The sequence below is a fragment of the Schistocerca nitens genome, chromosome 6, assembly GCF_023898315.1.
Source record: "Schistocerca nitens isolate TAMUIC-IGC-003100 chromosome 6, iqSchNite1.1, whole genome shotgun sequence".
In the NCBI taxonomy this organism is placed as follows: domain Eukaryota; kingdom Metazoa; phylum Arthropoda; class Insecta; order Orthoptera; family Acrididae; genus Schistocerca; species Schistocerca nitens.
The window spans coordinates 115808644-115824665 of NC_064619.1; the positions used below are offsets into that span (position 1 = coordinate 115808644).

At 48.6% G+C, this 16022-nt stretch overlaps 20 non-coding genes across 20 annotated transcripts; all 20 read right to left on the reverse strand.

Moving 5' to 3' along the window:
* Positions 1–458: 458 nt before the first annotated feature.
* Positions 459–532, reverse strand: Trnan-guu (transfer RNA asparagine (anticodon GUU)). Its single transcript has one exon. It is a non-coding gene; the product is annotated as a tRNA-Asn (tRNA).
* A 333-nt stretch (positions 533–865) lies between these two features.
* Positions 866–937, reverse strand: Trnat-cgu (transfer RNA threonine (anticodon CGU)). Its single transcript has one exon. It is a non-coding gene; the product is annotated as a tRNA-Thr (tRNA).
* A 688-nt stretch (positions 938–1625) lies between these two features.
* On the reverse strand, positions 1626–1699 carry Trnan-guu (transfer RNA asparagine (anticodon GUU)). The gene has a single exon. It is a non-coding gene; the product is annotated as a tRNA-Asn (tRNA).
* A 333-nt stretch (positions 1700–2032) lies between these two features.
* On the reverse strand, positions 2033–2104 carry Trnat-cgu (transfer RNA threonine (anticodon CGU)). The gene has a single exon. It is a non-coding gene; the product is annotated as a tRNA-Thr (tRNA).
* Positions 2105–2728: 624 nt separating this feature from the next.
* On the reverse strand, positions 2729–2802 carry Trnan-guu (transfer RNA asparagine (anticodon GUU)). The gene has a single exon. It is a non-coding gene; the product is annotated as a tRNA-Asn (tRNA).
* A 475-nt stretch (positions 2803–3277) lies between these two features.
* Positions 3278–3351, reverse strand: Trnan-guu (transfer RNA asparagine (anticodon GUU)). Its single transcript has one exon. It is a non-coding gene; the product is annotated as a tRNA-Asn (tRNA).
* A 333-nt stretch (positions 3352–3684) lies between these two features.
* On the reverse strand, positions 3685–3756 carry Trnat-cgu (transfer RNA threonine (anticodon CGU)). The gene has a single exon. It is a non-coding gene; the product is annotated as a tRNA-Thr (tRNA).
* Positions 3757–4380: 624 nt separating this feature from the next.
* Trnan-guu (transfer RNA asparagine (anticodon GUU)) lies at positions 4381–4454 on the reverse strand. Its single transcript has one exon. It is a non-coding gene; the product is annotated as a tRNA-Asn (tRNA).
* A 333-nt stretch (positions 4455–4787) lies between these two features.
* On the reverse strand, positions 4788–4859 carry Trnat-cgu (transfer RNA threonine (anticodon CGU)). The gene has a single exon. It is a non-coding gene; the product is annotated as a tRNA-Thr (tRNA).
* Positions 4860–5547: 688 nt separating this feature from the next.
* Positions 5548–5621, reverse strand: Trnan-guu (transfer RNA asparagine (anticodon GUU)). The gene has a single exon. It is a non-coding gene; the product is annotated as a tRNA-Asn (tRNA).
* A 333-nt stretch (positions 5622–5954) lies between these two features.
* On the reverse strand, positions 5955–6026 carry Trnat-cgu (transfer RNA threonine (anticodon CGU)). The gene has a single exon. It is a non-coding gene; the product is annotated as a tRNA-Thr (tRNA).
* A 688-nt stretch (positions 6027–6714) lies between these two features.
* On the reverse strand, positions 6715–6788 carry Trnan-guu (transfer RNA asparagine (anticodon GUU)). The gene has a single exon. It is a non-coding gene; the product is annotated as a tRNA-Asn (tRNA).
* A 333-nt stretch (positions 6789–7121) lies between these two features.
* On the reverse strand, positions 7122–7193 carry Trnat-cgu (transfer RNA threonine (anticodon CGU)). Its single transcript has one exon. It is a non-coding gene; the product is annotated as a tRNA-Thr (tRNA).
* A 688-nt stretch (positions 7194–7881) lies between these two features.
* Positions 7882–7955, reverse strand: Trnan-guu (transfer RNA asparagine (anticodon GUU)). The gene has a single exon. It is a non-coding gene; the product is annotated as a tRNA-Asn (tRNA).
* A 333-nt stretch (positions 7956–8288) lies between these two features.
* On the reverse strand, positions 8289–8360 carry Trnat-cgu (transfer RNA threonine (anticodon CGU)). Its single transcript has one exon. It is a non-coding gene; the product is annotated as a tRNA-Thr (tRNA).
* A 688-nt stretch (positions 8361–9048) lies between these two features.
* Positions 9049–9122, reverse strand: Trnan-guu (transfer RNA asparagine (anticodon GUU)). The gene has a single exon. It is a non-coding gene; the product is annotated as a tRNA-Asn (tRNA).
* Positions 9123–9455: 333 nt separating this feature from the next.
* Positions 9456–9527, reverse strand: Trnat-cgu (transfer RNA threonine (anticodon CGU)). The gene has a single exon. It is a non-coding gene; the product is annotated as a tRNA-Thr (tRNA).
* Positions 9528–10215: 688 nt separating this feature from the next.
* On the reverse strand, positions 10216–10289 carry Trnan-guu (transfer RNA asparagine (anticodon GUU)). The gene has a single exon. It is a non-coding gene; the product is annotated as a tRNA-Asn (tRNA).
* A 333-nt stretch (positions 10290–10622) lies between these two features.
* Trnat-cgu (transfer RNA threonine (anticodon CGU)) lies at positions 10623–10694 on the reverse strand. Its single transcript has one exon. It is a non-coding gene; the product is annotated as a tRNA-Thr (tRNA).
* A 688-nt stretch (positions 10695–11382) lies between these two features.
* Positions 11383–11456, reverse strand: Trnan-guu (transfer RNA asparagine (anticodon GUU)). Its single transcript has one exon. It is a non-coding gene; the product is annotated as a tRNA-Asn (tRNA).
* Positions 11457–16022: the final 4566 nt, after the last annotated feature.

Genomic DNA, 16022 nt, shown 5'->3' on the forward strand with positions numbered 1-16022 from the left:
GCTCGACTGCGAAATGCGCCTTTCGGCTCCTCTCTCTGGCTACAGTATGCTGTTGTCCACAGTGGCACTGGCGTTGCCCATGGGGCTTCATGTAAGGCGACTGCACGTCTCTCGGCCAACAGCGGCCCACTGCAGATCGACACTTAAGAGACACCAAATACAAATCGACATCGAGAGACAGGCCCTGTCATATGGCAGTCGCGACGTATACGCTGAAATTGAATGTAAAGAATACGTCTTTTGTAGTGGGCGTCATTCTACTGCAGTGCACACATGACGAATAAATAGGAAAAGAGTAGAACGTCTGTGTAGGGCCATGTTTTTACCTACAGTGTCACTTGGCTGAATGTGTATAAGGCTCTGTGGCATCACTCAAACACAGCCAAATTGTCACGCTAGCTGTGTATCTCTAACAAAGTTGACGTATGTCCTCACCTCGGTGCCGGTTAAAACGATTTCGCCCCCGGGTGGGCTCGAACCACCAACCTTTCGGTTAACAGCCGAACGCGCTAGCCGATTGCGCCACGGAGGCCTTGAATTTGGCTCACTTGTGCTCTGTATATCAACGCAATTCGTATACCTTCTGCAGGAATCTCGCAGAATGGTAGCATCTGCTTGCGCCTCTTCACATGGATAACGTGCATGCACACTGTAGCGAGGCTCGTACACGAATGACATCGCCAAGCATGACATTATACTACAAAATGCATACAAACCACTGTTGTGCCTATGCATTCAGAAAACCTCTGAGGCCAGTAGAATACTTTTCATAGGCTGTAGAACATCCCTTTCATTCAGTGTACTGCCATGTGTTAGATGCTGCTCGAGATAGCTCCGCTCCTTGCAGGAAGGTTAAAAAAATGAATGCCTTCTGTGAGGTTCGAACTCACGACCCCTGGTTTACGAGACCAGTGCTCTACCACTGAGCTAAGAAGGCGGCAGCTTAACGTTTGTGAGCTATCCCCGAATTGTCACTTCATCATACTGAATCTTGCAGCCCTCGACCAGATATCGGATTTGGCACACAGCTGCTGCAGGGGGTGTCCACATTGCCGTTTTCCAAATCTCTTGACTGTTTAGCCCTTACGATCGACGACGAGCGTCGGGCCACCAGAAGTTTGCGGTCTGCACAATCCTGTCCTAGTGCACAGCTTGTGGGATAGCGTGGCTCGACTGCGAAATGCGCCTTTCGGCTCCTCTCTCTGGCTACAGTATGCTGTTGTCCACAGTGGCACTGGCGTTGCCCATGGGGCTTCGCGTAAGGCGACTGCACGTCTCTCGGCCAACAGCGGCCTACTGCAGATCGACACTTAAGAGACACCAAATACAAATCGACATCGAGAGACAGGCCCTGTCATATGGCAGTCGCGACGTATACGCTGAAATTGAATGTAAAGAATACGTCTTTTGTAGTGGGCGTCGCTCTACTGCAGTGCACACATGACGAATAAATAGGAAAAGAGTAGAACGTCTGTATAGGGCCATGTTTTTACCTACAGTGTCACTTGGCTGAATGTGTATAAGGCTCTGTGGCATCACTCAAACACAGCCAAATTGTCACGCTAGCTGTGTATCTCTAACAAAGTTGACGTATGTCCTCACCTCGGTGCCGGTTAAAACGATTTCGCCCCCGGGTGGGCTCGAACCACCAACCTTTCGGTTAACAGCCGAACGCACTAGCCGATTGCGCCACGGAGGCCTTGAATTTGGCTCACTTGTGCTCTGTATATCAACGCAATTCGTATACCTTCTGCAGGAATCTCGCAGAATGGTAGCATCTGCTTGCGCCTCTTCACATGGATAACGTGCATGCACACTGTAGCGAGGCTCGTACACGAATGACATCGCCAAGCATGACATTATACTACAAAATGCATACAAACCACTGTTGTGCCTATGCATTCAGAAAACCTCTGAGGCCAGTAGAATACTTTTCATAGGCTGTAGAACATCCCTTTCATTCAGTGTACTGCCATGTGTTAGATGCTGCTCGAGATAGCTCCGCTCCTTGCAGGAAGGTTAAAAAAATGAATGCCTTCTGTGAGGTTCGAACTCACGACCCCTGGTTTACGAGACCAGTGCTCTACCACTGAGCTAAGAAGGCGGCAGCTTAGCGTTTGTGAGCACACAGCTGCTGCAGGGGGTGTCCACATTGCCGTTTTCCAAATCTCTTGACTGTTTCGCCCTTACGATCGACGACGAGCGTCGGGCCACCAGAAGTTTGCGGTCTGCACAATCCTGTCCTAGTGCACAGCTTGTGGGATAGCGTGGCTCGACTGCGAAATGCGCCTTTCGGCTCCTCTCTCTGGCTACAGTATGCTGTTGTCCACAGTGGCACTGGCGTTGCCCATGGGGCTTCACGTAAGGCGACTGCATGTCTCTCGGCCAACAGCAGCCCACTGCAGATCGACACTTAAGAGACACCAAATACAAATCGACATCGAGAGACAGGCCCTGTCATATGGCAGTCGCGACGTATACGCTGAAATTGAATGTAAAGAATACGTCTTTTGTAGTGGGCGTCGCTCTACTGCAGTGCACACATGACGAATAAATAGGAAAAGAGTAGAACGTCTGTGTAGGGCCATGTTTTTACCTACAGTGTCACTTGGCTGAATGTGTATAAGGCTCTGTGGCATCACTCAAACACAGGCAAATTGTCACGCTAGCTGTGTATCTCTAACAAAGTTGACGTATGTCCTCACCTCGGTGCCGGTTAAAACGATTTCGCCCCCGGGTGGGCTCGAACCACCAACCTTTCGGTTAACAGCCGAACGCGCTAGCCGATTGCGCCACGGAGGCCTTGAATTTGGCTCACTTGTGCTCTGTATATCAACGCAATTCGTATACCTTCTGCAGGAATCTCGCAGAATGGTAGCATCTGCTTGCGCCTCTTCACATGGATAACGTGCATGCACACTGCATGTCTCTCGGCCAACAGCAGCCCACTGCAGATCGACACTTAAGAGACACCAAATACAAATCGACATCGAGAGACAGGCCCTGTCATATGGCAGTCGCGACGTATACGCTGAAATTGAATGTAAAGAATACGTCTTTTGTAGTGGGCGTCGCTCTACTGCAGTGCACACATGACGAATAAATAGGAAAAGAGTAGAACGTCTGTGTAGGGCCATGTTTTTACCTACAGTGTCACTTGGCTGAATGTGTATAAGGCTCTGTGGCATCACTCAAACACAGGCAAATTGTCACGCTAGCTGTGTATCTCTAACAAAGTTGACGTATGTCCTCACCTCGGTGCCGGTTAAAACGATTTCGCCCCCGGGTGGGCTCGAACCACCAACCTTTCGGTTAACAGCCGAACGCGCTAGCCGATTGCGCCACGGAGGCCTTGAATTTGGCTCACTTGTGCTCTGTATATCAACGCAATTCGTATACCTTCTGCAGGAATCTCGCAGAATGGTAGCATCTGCTTGCGCCTCTTCACATGGATAACGTGCATGCACACTGTAGCGAGGCTCGTACACGAATGACATCGCCAAGCATGACATTATACTACAAAATGCATACAAACCACTGTTGTGCCTATGCATTCAGAAAACCTCTGAGGCCAGTAGAATACTTTTCATAGGCTGTAGAACATCCCTTTCATTCAGTGTACTGCCATGTGTTAGATGCTGCTCGAGATAGCTCCGCTCCTTGCAGGAAGGTTAAAAAAATGAATGCCTTCTGTGAGGTTCGAACTCACGACCCCTGGTTTACGAGACCAGTGCTCTACCACTGAGCTAAGAAGGCGGCAGCTTAGCGTTTGTGAGCACACAGCTGCTGCAGGGGGTGTCCACATTGCCGTTTTCCAAATCTCTTGACTGTTTCGCCCTTACGATCGACGACGAGCGTCGGGCCACCAGAAGTTTGCGGTCTGCACAATCCTGTCCTAGTGCACAGCTTGTGGGATAGCGTGGCTCGACTGCGAAATGCGCCTTTCGGCTCCTCTCTCTGGCTACAGTATGCTGTTGTCCACAGTGGCACTGGCGTTGCCCATGGGGCTTCACGTAAGGCGACTGCATGTCTCTCGGCCAACAGCAGCCCACTGCAGATCGACACTTAAGAGACACCAAATACAAATCGACATCGAGAGACAGGCCCTGTCATATGGCAGTCGCGACGTATACGCTGAAATTGAATGTAAAGAATACGTCTTTTGTAGTGGGCGTCGCTCTACTGCAGTGCACACATGACGAATAAATAGGAAAAGAGTAGAACGTCTGTGTAGGGCCATGTTTTTACCTACAGTGTCACTTGGCTGAATGTGTATAAGGCTCTGTGGCATCACTCAAACACAGCCAAATTGTCACGCTAGCTGTGTATCTCTAACAAAGTTGACGTATGTCCTCACCTCGGTGCCGGTTAAAACGATTTCGCCCCCGGGTGGGCTCGAACCACCAACCTTTCGGTTAACAGCCGAACGCGCTAGCCGATTGCGCCACGGAGGCCTTGAATTTGGCTCACTTGTGCTCTGTATATCAACGCAATTCGTATACCTTCTGCAGGAATCTCGCAGAATGGTAGCATCTGCTTGCGCCTCTTCACATGGATAACGTGCATGCACACTGTAGCGAGGCTCGTACACGAATGACATCGCCAAGCATGACATTATACTACAAAATGCATACAAACCACTGTTGTGCCTATGCATTCAGAAAACCTCTGAGGCCAGTAGAATACTTTTCATAGGCTGTAGAACATCCCTTTCATTCAGTGTACTGCCATGTGTTAGATGCTGCTCGAGATAGCTCCGCTCCTTGCAGGAAGGTTAAAAAAATGAATGCCTTCTGTGAGGTTCGAACTCACGACCCCTGGTTTACGAGACCAGTGCTCTACCACTGAGCTAAGAAGGCGGCAGCTTAGCGTTTGTGAGCTATCCCCGAATTGTCACTTCATCATACTGAATCTTGCAGCCCTCGACCAGATATCGGATTTGGCACACAGCTGCTGCAGGGGGTGTCCACATTGCCGTTTTCCAAATCTCTTGACTGTTTCGCCCTTACGATCGACGACGAGCGTCGGGCCACCAGAAGTTTGCGGTCTGCACAATCCTGTCCTAGTGCACAGCTTGTGGGATAGCGTGGCTCGACTGCGAAATGCGCCTTTCGGCTCCTCTCTCTGGCTACAGTATGCTGTTGTCCACAGTGGCACTGGCGTTGCCCATGGGGCTTCACGTAAGGCGACTGCACGTCTCTCGGCCAACAGCGGCCCACTGCAGATCGACACTTAAGAGACACCAAATACAAATCGACATCGAGAGACAGGCCCTGTCATATGGCAGTCGCGACGTATACGCTGAAATTGAATGTAAAGAATACGTCTTTTGTAGTGGGCGTCGCTCTACTGCAGTGCACACATGACGAATAAATAGGAAAAGAGTAGAACGTCTGTGTAGGGCCATGTTTTTACCTACAGTGTCACTTGGCTGAATGTGTATAAGGCTCTGTGGCATCACTCAAACACAGGCAAATTGTCACGCTAGCTGTGTATCTCTAACAAAGTTGACGTATGTCCTCACCTCGGTGCCGGTTAAAACGATTTCGCCCCCGGGTGGGCCTGAACCACCAACCTTTCGCTTAACAGCCGAACGCGCTAGCCGATTGCGCCACGGAGGCCTTGAATTTGGCTCACTTGTGCTCTGTATATCAACGCAATTCGTATACCTTCTGCAGGAATCTCGCAGAATGGTAGCATCTGCTTGCGCCTCTTCACATGGATAACGTGCATGCACACTGTAGCGAGGCTCGTACACGAATGACATCGCCAAGCATGACATTATACTACAAAATGCATACAAACCACTGTTGTGCCTATGCATTCAGAAAAGCTCTGAGGCCAGTAGAATACTTTTCATAGGCTGTAGAACATCCCTTTCTTTCAGTGTACTGCCATGTGTTAGATGCTGCTCGAGATAGCTCCGCTCCTTGCAGGAAGGTTAAAAAAATGAATGCCTTCTGTGAGGTTCGAACTCACGACCCCTGGTTTACGAGACCAGTGCTCTACCACTGAGCTAAGAAGGCGGCAGCTTAGCGTTTGTGAGCTATCCCCGAATTGTCACTTCATCATACTGAATCTTGCAGCCCTCGACCAGATATCGGATTTGGCACACAGCTGCTGCAGGGGGTGTCCACATTGCCGTTTTCCAAATCTCTTGACTGTTTCGCCCTTACGATCGACGACGAGCGTCGGGCCACCAGAAGTTTGCGGTCTGCACAATCCTGTCCTAGTGCACAGCTTGTGGGATAGCGTGGCTCGACTGCGAAATGCGCCTTTCGGCTCCTCTCTCTGGCTACAGTATGCTGTTGTCCACAGTGGCACTGGCGTTGCCCATGGGGCTTCATGTAAGGCGACTGCACGTCTCTCGGCCAACAGCGGCCCACTGCAGATCGACACTTAAGAGACACCAAATACAAATCGACATCGAGAGACAGGCCCTGTCATATGGCAGTCGCGACGTATACGCTGAAATTGAATGTAAAGAATACGTCTTTTGTAGTGGGCGTCGCTCTACTGCAGTGCACACATGACGAATAAATAGGAAAAGAGTAGAACGTCTGTGTAGGGCCATGTTTTTACCTACAGTGTCACTTGGCTGAATGTGTATAAGACTCTGTGGCATCACTCAAACACAGGCAAATTGTCACGCTAGCTGTGTATCTCTAACAAAGTTGACGTATGTCCTCACCTCGGTGCCGGTTAAAACGATTTCGCCCCCGGGTGGGCTCGAACCACCAACCTTTCGGTTAACAGCCGAACGCGCTAGCCGATTGCGCCACGGAGGCCTTGAATTTGGCTCACTTGTGCTCTGTATATCAACGCAATTCGTATACCTTCTGCAGGAATCTCGCAGAATGGTAGCATCTGCTTGCGCCTCTTCACATGGATAACGTGCATGCACACTGTAGCGAGGCTCGTACACGAATGACATCGCCAAGCATGACATTATACTACAAAATGCATACAAACCACTGTTGTGCCAATGCATTCAGAAAACCTCTGAGGCCAGTAGAATACTTTTCATAGGCTGTAGAACATCCCTTTCATTCAGTGTACTGCCATGTGTTAGATGCTGCTCGAGATAGCTCCGCTCCTTGCAGGAAGGTTAAAAAAATGAATGCCTTCTGTGAGGTTCGAACTCACGACCCCTGGTTTACGAGACCAGTGGTCTACCACTGAGCTAAGAAGGCGGCAGCTTAGCGTTTGTGAGCTATCCCCGAATTGTCACTTCATCATACTGAATCTTGCAGCCCTCGACCAGATATCGGATTTGGCACACAGCTGCTGCAGGGGGTGTCCACATTGCCGTTTTCCAAATCTCTTGACTGTTTCGCCCTTACGATCGACGACGAGCGTCGGGCCACCAGAAGTTTGCGGTCTGCACAGTCCTGTCCTAGTGCACAGCTTGTGGGATAGCGTGGCTCGACTGCGAAATGCGCCTTTCGGCTCCTCTCTCTGGCTACAGTATGCTGTTGTCCACAGTGGCACTGGCGTTGCCCATGGGGCTTCACGTAAGGCGACTGCACGTCTCTCGGCCAACAGCGGCCTACTGCAGATCGACACTTAAGAGACACCAAATACAAATCGACATCGAGAGACAGGCCCTGTCATATGGCAGTCGCGACGTATACGCTGAAATTGAATGTAAAGAATACGTCTTTTGTAGTGGGCGTCGCTCTACTGCAGTGCACACATGACGAATAAATAGGAAAAGAGTAGAACGTCTGTGTAGGGCCATGTTTTTACCTACAGTGTCACTTGGCTGAATGTGTATAAGGCTCTGTGGCATCACTCAAACACAGGCAAATTGTCACGCTAGCTGTGTATCTCTAACAAAGTTGACGTATGTCCTCACCTCGGTGCCGGTTAAAACGATTTCGCCCCCGGGTGGGCTCGAACCACCAACCTTTCGGTTAACAGCCGAACGCGCTAGTCGATTGCGCCACGGAGGCCTTGAATTTGGCTCACTTGTGCTCTGTATATCAACGCAATTCGTATACCTTCTGCAGGAATCTCGCAGAATGGTAGCATCTGCTTGCGCCTCTTCACATGGATAACGTGCATGCACACTGTAGCGAGGCTCGTACACGAATGACATCGCCAAGCATGACATTATACTACAAAATGCATACAAACCACTGTTGTGCCTATGCATTCAGAAAACCTCTGAGGCCAGTAGAATACTTTTCATAGGCTGTAGAACATCCCTTTCATTCAGTGTACTGCCATGTGTTAGATGCTGCTCGAGATAGCTCCGCTCCTTGCAGGAAGGTTAAAAAAATGAATGCCTTCTGTGAGGTTCGAACTCACGACCCCTGGTTTACGAGACCAGTGGTCTACCACTGAGCTAAGAAGGCGGCAGCTTAGCGTTTGTGAGCTATCCCCGAATTGTCACTTCATCATACTGAATCTTGCAGCCCTCGACCAGATATCGGATTTGGCACACAGCTGCTGCAGGGGGTGTCCACATTGCCGTTTTCCAAATCTCTTGACTGTTTCGCCCTTACGATCGACGACGAGCGTCGGGCCACCAGAAGTTTGCGGTCTGCACAATCCTGTCCTAGTGCACAGCTTGTGGGATAGCGTGGCTCGACTGCGAAATGCGCCTTTCGGCTCCTCTCTCTGGCTACAGTATGCTGTTGTCCACAGTGGCACTGGCGTTGCCCATGGGGCTTCATGTAAGGCGACTGCACGTCTCTCGGCCAACAGCGGCCCACTGCAGATCGACACTTAAGAGACACCAAATACAAATCGACATCGAGAGACAGGCCCTGTCATATGGCAGTCGCGACGTATACGCTGAAATTGAATGTAAAGAATACGTCTTTTGTAGTGGGCGTCGCTCTACTGCAGTGCACACATGACGAATAAATAGGAAAAGAGTAGAACGTCTGTGTAGGGCCATGTTTTTACCTACAGTGTCACTTGGCTGAATGTGTATAAGACTCTGTGGCATCACTCAAACACAGGCAAATTGTCACGCTAGCTGTGTATCTCTAACAAAGTTGACGTATGTCCTCACCTCGGTGCCGGTTAAAACGATTTCGCCCCCGGGTGGGCTCGAACCACCAACCTTTCGGTTAACAGCCGAACGCGCTAGCCGATTGCGCCACGGAGGCCTTGAATTTGGCTCACTTGTGCTCTGTATATCAACGCAATTCGTATACCTTCTGCAGGAATCTCGCAGAATGGTAGCATCTGCTTGCGCCTCTTCACATGGATAACGTGCATGCACACTGTAGCGAGGCTCGTACACGAATGACATCGCCAAGCATGACATTATACTACAAAATGCATACAAACCACTGTTGTGCCAATGCATTCAGAAAACCTCTGAGGCCAGTAGAATACTTTTCATAGGCTGTAGAACATCCCTTTCATTCAGTGTACTGCCATGTGTTAGATGCTGCTCGAGATAGCTCCGCTCCTTGCAGGAAGGTTAAAAAAATGAATGCCTTCTGTGAGGTTCGAACTCACGACCCCTGGTTTACGAGACCAGTGGTCTACCACTGAGCTAAGAAGGCGGCAGCTTAGCGTTTGTGAGCTATCCCCGAATTGTCACTTCATCATACTGAATCTTGCAGCCCTCGACCAGATATCGGATTTGGCACACAGCTGCTGCAGGGGGTGTCCACATTGCCGTTTTCCAAATCTCTTGACTGTTTCGCCCTTACGATCGACGACGAGCGTCGGGCCACCAGAAGTTTGCGGTCTGCACAATCCTGTCCTAGTGCACAGCTTGTGGGATAGCGTGGCTCGACTGCGAAATGCGCCTTTCGGCTCCTCTCTCTGGCTACAGTATGCTGTTGTCCACAGTGGCACTGGCGTTGCCCATGGGGCTTCACGTAAGGCGACTGCACGTCTCTCGGCCAACAGCGGCCTACTGCAGATCGACACTTAAGAGACACCAAATACAAATCGACATCGAGAGACAGGCCCTGTCATATGGCAGTCGCGACGTATACGCTGAAATTGAATGTAAAGAATACGTCTTTTGTAGTGGGCGTCGCTCTACTGCAGTGCACACATGACGAATAAATAGGAAAAGAGTAGAACGTCTGTGTAGGGCCATGTTTTTACCTACAGTGTCACTTGGCTGAATGTGTATAAGGCTCTGTGGCATCACTCAAACACAGGCAAATTGTCACGCTAGCTGTGTATCTCTAACAAAGTTGACGTATGTCCTCACCTCGGTGCCGGTTAAAACGATTTCGCCCCCGGGTGGGCTCGAACCACCAACCTTTCGGTTAACAGCCGAACGCGCTAGTCGATTGCGCCACGGAGGCCTTGAATTTGGCTCACTTGTGCTCTGTATATCAACGCAATTCGTATACCTTCTGCAGGAATCTCGCAGAATGGTAGCATCTGCTTGCGCCTCTTCACATGGATAACGTGCATGCACACTGTAGCGAGGCTCGTACACGAATGACATCGCCAAGCATGACATTATACTACAAAATGCATACAAACCACTGTTGTGCCTATGCATTCAGAAAACCTCTGAGGCCAGTAGAATACTTTTCATAGGCTGTAGAACATCCCTTTCATTCAGTGTACTGCCATGTGTTAGATGCTGCTCGAGATAGCTCCGCTCCTTGCAGGAAGGTTAAAAAAATGAATGCCTTCTGTGAGGTTCGAACTCACGACCCCTGGTTTACGAGACCAGTGGTCTACCACTGAGCTAAGAAGGCGGCAGCTTAGCGTTTGTGAGCTATCCCCGAATTGTCACTTCATCATACTGAATCTTGCAGCCCTCGACCAGATATCGGATTTGGCACACAGCTGCTGCAGGGGGTGTCCACATTGCCGTTTTCCAAATCTCTTGACTGTTTCGCCCTTACGATCGACGACGAGCGTCGGGCCACCAGAAGTTTGCGGTCTGCACAATCCTGTCCTAGTGCACAGCTTGTGGGATAGCGTGGCTCGACTGCGAAATGCGCCTTTCGGCTCCTCTCTCTGGCTACAGTATGCTGTTGTCCACAGTGGCACTGGCGTTGCCCATGGGGCTTCATGTAAGGCGACTGCACGTCTCTCGGCCAACAGCGGCCCACTGCAGATCGACACTTAAGAGACACCAAATACAAATCGACATCGAGAGACAGGCCCTGTCATATGGCAGTCGCGACGTATACGCTGAAATTGAATGTAAAGAATACGTCTTTTGTAGTGGGCGTCGCTCTACTGCAGTGCACACATGACGAATAAATAGGAAAAGAGTAGAACGTCTGTGTAGGGCCATGTTTTTACCTACAGTGTCACTTGGCTGAATGTGTATAAGGCTCTGTGGCATCACTCAAACACAGGCAAATTGTCACGCTAGCTGTGTATCTCTAACAAAGTTGACGTATGTCCTCACCTCGGTGCCGGTTAAAACGATTTCGCCCCCGGGTGGGCTCGAACCACCAACCTTTCGGTTAACAGCCGAACGCGCTAGCCGATTGCGCCACGGAGGCCTTGAATTTGGCTCACTTGTGCTCTGTATATCAACGCAATTCGTATACCTTCTGCAGGAATCTCGCAGAATGGTAGCATCTGCTTGCGCCTCTTCACATGGATAACGTGCATGCACACTGTAGCGAGGCTCGTACACGAATGACATCGCCAAGCATGACATTATACTACAAAATGCATACAAACCACTGTTGTGCCAATGCATTCAGAAAACCTCTGAGGCCAGTAGAATACTTTTCATAGGCTGTAGAACATCCCTTTCATTCAGTGTACTGCCATGTGTTAGATGCTGCTCGAGATAGCTCCGCTCCTTGCAGGAAGGTTAAAAAAATGAATGCCTTCTGTGAGGTTCGAACTCACGACCCCTGGTTTACGAGACCAGTGGTCTACCACTTTTTTTTTTTTTTTTTTATTTTTTTTATCAAATGCAGCTGCGAGATGCACAGGAGTAACAAAGCACTGCACGATGCGGCGACATACGAAATCCACTGCCCAGCTACGCGTTCGCAACTAACAAAATGCCGACCCTGCCAGGATTCGAACCTGGAATCTTCTGATCCGTAGTCAGACGCGTTATCTTTTTTTTTTTGTTTTTTACCACTTTTTTGGACTGCTCTACCACTTGTTGTGCGTGAAAGCCAGGGATCCTAACCACTTTTTTGTTGTTTTTTTTTCCATACCATAGTAATGACCCAGGGCAGCTCGGTGGAGGCGTGTTGGGCAGGGGTCGAATCCCGAGGCCTGGCCATGACGTCTCCTCCTCCCTGCACTGAAGCACAGTCGCACCAAGACGTAGTAATTGTCCTTGGTTCAGAGTCTTATGATACTTATAGGTGGACACGGGGGTTATGATGCGTCGTCTATCCAAACAGGTAAAAGCTTGGCAGGAAGGCAAAAGAACTAAGAACTAGCGAGAATGTCTTCCGTATCATGAAGTGAGATCAGTATGCCCCTATACCGGTGCCATTAATGCATCTGGCGCAGGAATGATCAATAGAAGTGGAAACTTAACCAATCCCCTGCTTTTCGAAAACAATACTAAGCATATTCGCAAAGTCCCTTTTAAGATGTGGGAAAGATTTTTGCGTCCAGTACTCATGAAGCATGTAACCAATAAACGAAATAAAATCGGAAATACCATCACCATCAACCACTGCAAAAATGTAACGGCCAAGAAGCCACATAATGGTGTTGTTCTTTGTCCGGGGATAAAAAACCGTGTCCGGCCAGCAGAGGATATCAGTTGTAAATGCCGATTCCGAACTCCTGGTGAGTAACGCCAATTGTCGGCGCAGCCAGTACCACATGCGAAGACGGTCAGCGCAGGTAAATCGGTGTGGGAGCGTATCAACACAACCACACGTTTGACAAAGCGGAGAGACACATAGACCTATACGATGAAGGCGTTCGTTCGTAGGAATCAGCTGATTAACCACCTTATACCATAGGGAGGCAACAGTTGCTGAATGAACGGGTAAGCTAATATTCGTCCATATGTTACGCCAATTAAAACGGGGATACTGCAAAACAATCGGGTTGGAAGAAAAAGACCTGTGCCATTTGGCAAGCAGTGTTCGCGTAGTAAAAACAGGACGACGTTGTAAGTGGAGATCCAGGTAACTAATCTCAATGTAGAAGTCCCGAACATGTCGTAGCTTCGCATTTAGAGACCCTACGTTAATAGGCGGTGACAAGCTCGCAGGACGAACGACATGGAGTAATCGCGAAGTAACAGTCGGGGACTCAGAAAATAAAAGATGGAGGGTTCGCTTAACATAAAGGGCAGCAGCCTTGACACGGACATCGGTGAACGACAAGCCGCCCTCAAGACGCGGCTTCGTAAAAACATCACAACGTAATTTAAAAATGTGCCCCCGCCAAATATATCTGTTAATAAGCTGGACCATTTTTGCACCCTGCATTCGGGGAAGCGGAAACAACTGAGCAACGTAATATACTTTACATAAAACATAAGTGTCTAATACACGCTTTTTTTGCAGTAGCGATATCGAACGCCATGAGTGTTCGAATAAAACACCTTGAAGCTTGGAAATGGCCACTTGCCAATTTTTTGCAGCCATACGAAGAGGACACCGTTCAAGATAGATACCTAAATGTGTATGGTGTTCAACAGCCATAACCCACGGAATAACCACACGTTCAAAGCCCCGCAAATTCAGGAGTTTGCTTTTACGGGGGTTAATACGAGAACCTGAGGCTGCAGAAAATTTATCTAGTTCCATTTTCAACAGCGGCACTTCTGCGGCGGAACGAAGCAAAACAACCAAATCATCAGCATAAGCTGTTGCTGTCTGGGTAACCCCAGAGATCGTAAGACCACGAAGTGTCGAGTTGAGACGTGTGAGGAGTGGTTGAAGGGAGAGAGCATAAAGGGTCATGGATAAAGGGCTACCTTGCGGGACGCCACGTTTAATATCAATGACCTTCGTCAGCTGGCCATTAATGTCAATCTTAGCAGAAATGCCAGTCGTCATATTCTTAAGTACCAGCAGCGCCTTTTCATTAAAACCGAGTCGGCGCAGCAGAAGCTCTAAAAACGAATGGGACACACGATCAAAAGCCTTACTAAAATCAACAAATAAAAGCGCACAGGAAATATTGGTGACAGCGACAATCGACACAATATCGCGATACCCCGCCAGAGGCGTCAAGATGGAGCGCCCCGGAAAGCAGCTTTGACAAGGAGTTATCACAGGTGTAAGCAAGAGGGATAGACGTGCATTAACAGCCCTAGCAGCCGTCTTATAATCAAAATTTAAAAGGGTTAAAGGACGAAAGTCACTAGCTGTCTTCAAACCAGCAGCTTTCGGTATCAGGACTACCGTACCTCTCTTGAAATCGGCTGGAATTGAGCCACCATTCAAAATTTCATTTACTATATCCGTAAAAACAGGCCCTATAATAGTCCAAAAGCGAACAAAAAACTCCTTAGGAAGGCCATCCGGACCAGGAGATTTGTGAGATGGGGAACAAGCAATAAAAGCCGAAATTTCGTCTGCAGTAAAAGGAGCTAAAAATTCCGTATTGTGGTCCTCTGTTAAAACTGATGGGATAGCAGTTAAAATCTCGTCTTTATCAACCGCATCAGAATCAGCCACATCATATAAGGTCTCATAGTAGCAGGTAAGTTCATGGGTTATTTGATTCTGTAAGGTAAGCCGGCGACCATCAGCTGCCATAAGACCGTCAATCAATACACGTCGACGGTTCTTTTGGTGACGAAACAGATGGTACATAGAAGTCATTTCATGTGCTAAGATGGACGGTGGTTTAGATTTAAGCTTCAATCCTTCCATCTGCAGTCGTTTAATACTAAGGAGCTTGGCTTTAATTTTCCGAATCTCAGAAAGGTGGGCACATGTCATTCTAGAAGTATCATAAAGTTCGCGAAGCACCGAATAATAATACTCAAAAGTCAGTTTCAGATCTCGCGCTCTTTGATAACTGTAGGACATTAAAGTGCGACGTAGTTTTGGCTTCGCACAGTGGATCCACCAGTGAAGCTTTGACGGATAGTATCGCAGAGAACGTAAACACATGTCCCACGCCGTCTGTATTAGAGGTTCGATGTCAGGGTCATCGAGCAAGGAGACATTTAATTTCCACAGCGGCCGATAAAGTTTAAGAGGCTGACGCTCCAAATTAATTATAACCGCAAGGGCACAATGATCCGTAAAACTGGCTGGAATAACATCTACATTTAAAACAGAAGCACTAAGGGGATCAGAAATATACAATCGGTCAAGGCGACTACTAGAGGTGGCAGTAAAAAATGTAAATTTAACTAAAGTGGGGTGTTTAACCTCCCACGCATCGCGTAGTCGTAGTTGACGTACAAGAGAATGTAGCTCGAAACAATAATTAAAATGAGGGGATTGGTCCTTAGCTTGTAATACACAATTAAAATCACCCCCCAATATCAAAGTCGCAGGATTTTTGCGTAAAAGATAAATCAGATCCTCTTTATAAAAACGAGATCTTTCCTGCCGTTTGCTGGAACCAGAGGGGGCGTAAATATTAACCAAGGTTGTGTCAAATAACCGACAACCAATACCCCTTCCCGAGTCTAAGAGCTCAATTTCGGTAACGGGGATACCGTCACGAATTAGTAAGGCAGTACCTGTGGAAAACTCAGGCGCAAAATTTATAATAGTGCGAAAGCCAGGAACAAACAGGTGTGCAACGGAGACTTCCTGCAGGAAAACAACATCAGCTGCAGAGTCATAAATAAACTGCTGCAGAGACGCTAACTTCAGAGCAGATTGAATGCTATTGATATTTAAGGTAATAAACGTGTACGCCTGCAACATCAACCAAAAAAGAGAAAACGAACCCTAATTACACCACATTAGAAGCAACTACATCCACATCATCAACATCAGACATGGCAGAGGGTGATTGCCCGGAATCAACGGAATCAGAGTCATCCTTTGCATGCTTGTGTTTTTTCCGCACCGCGTGAAGATTGGGGGGCACTTTCACCCGACGGCGTATCTGATGCACACCAGTTTCAAGAGCAGGTGGAGTGGGGGGTTCGAGATCAGGCA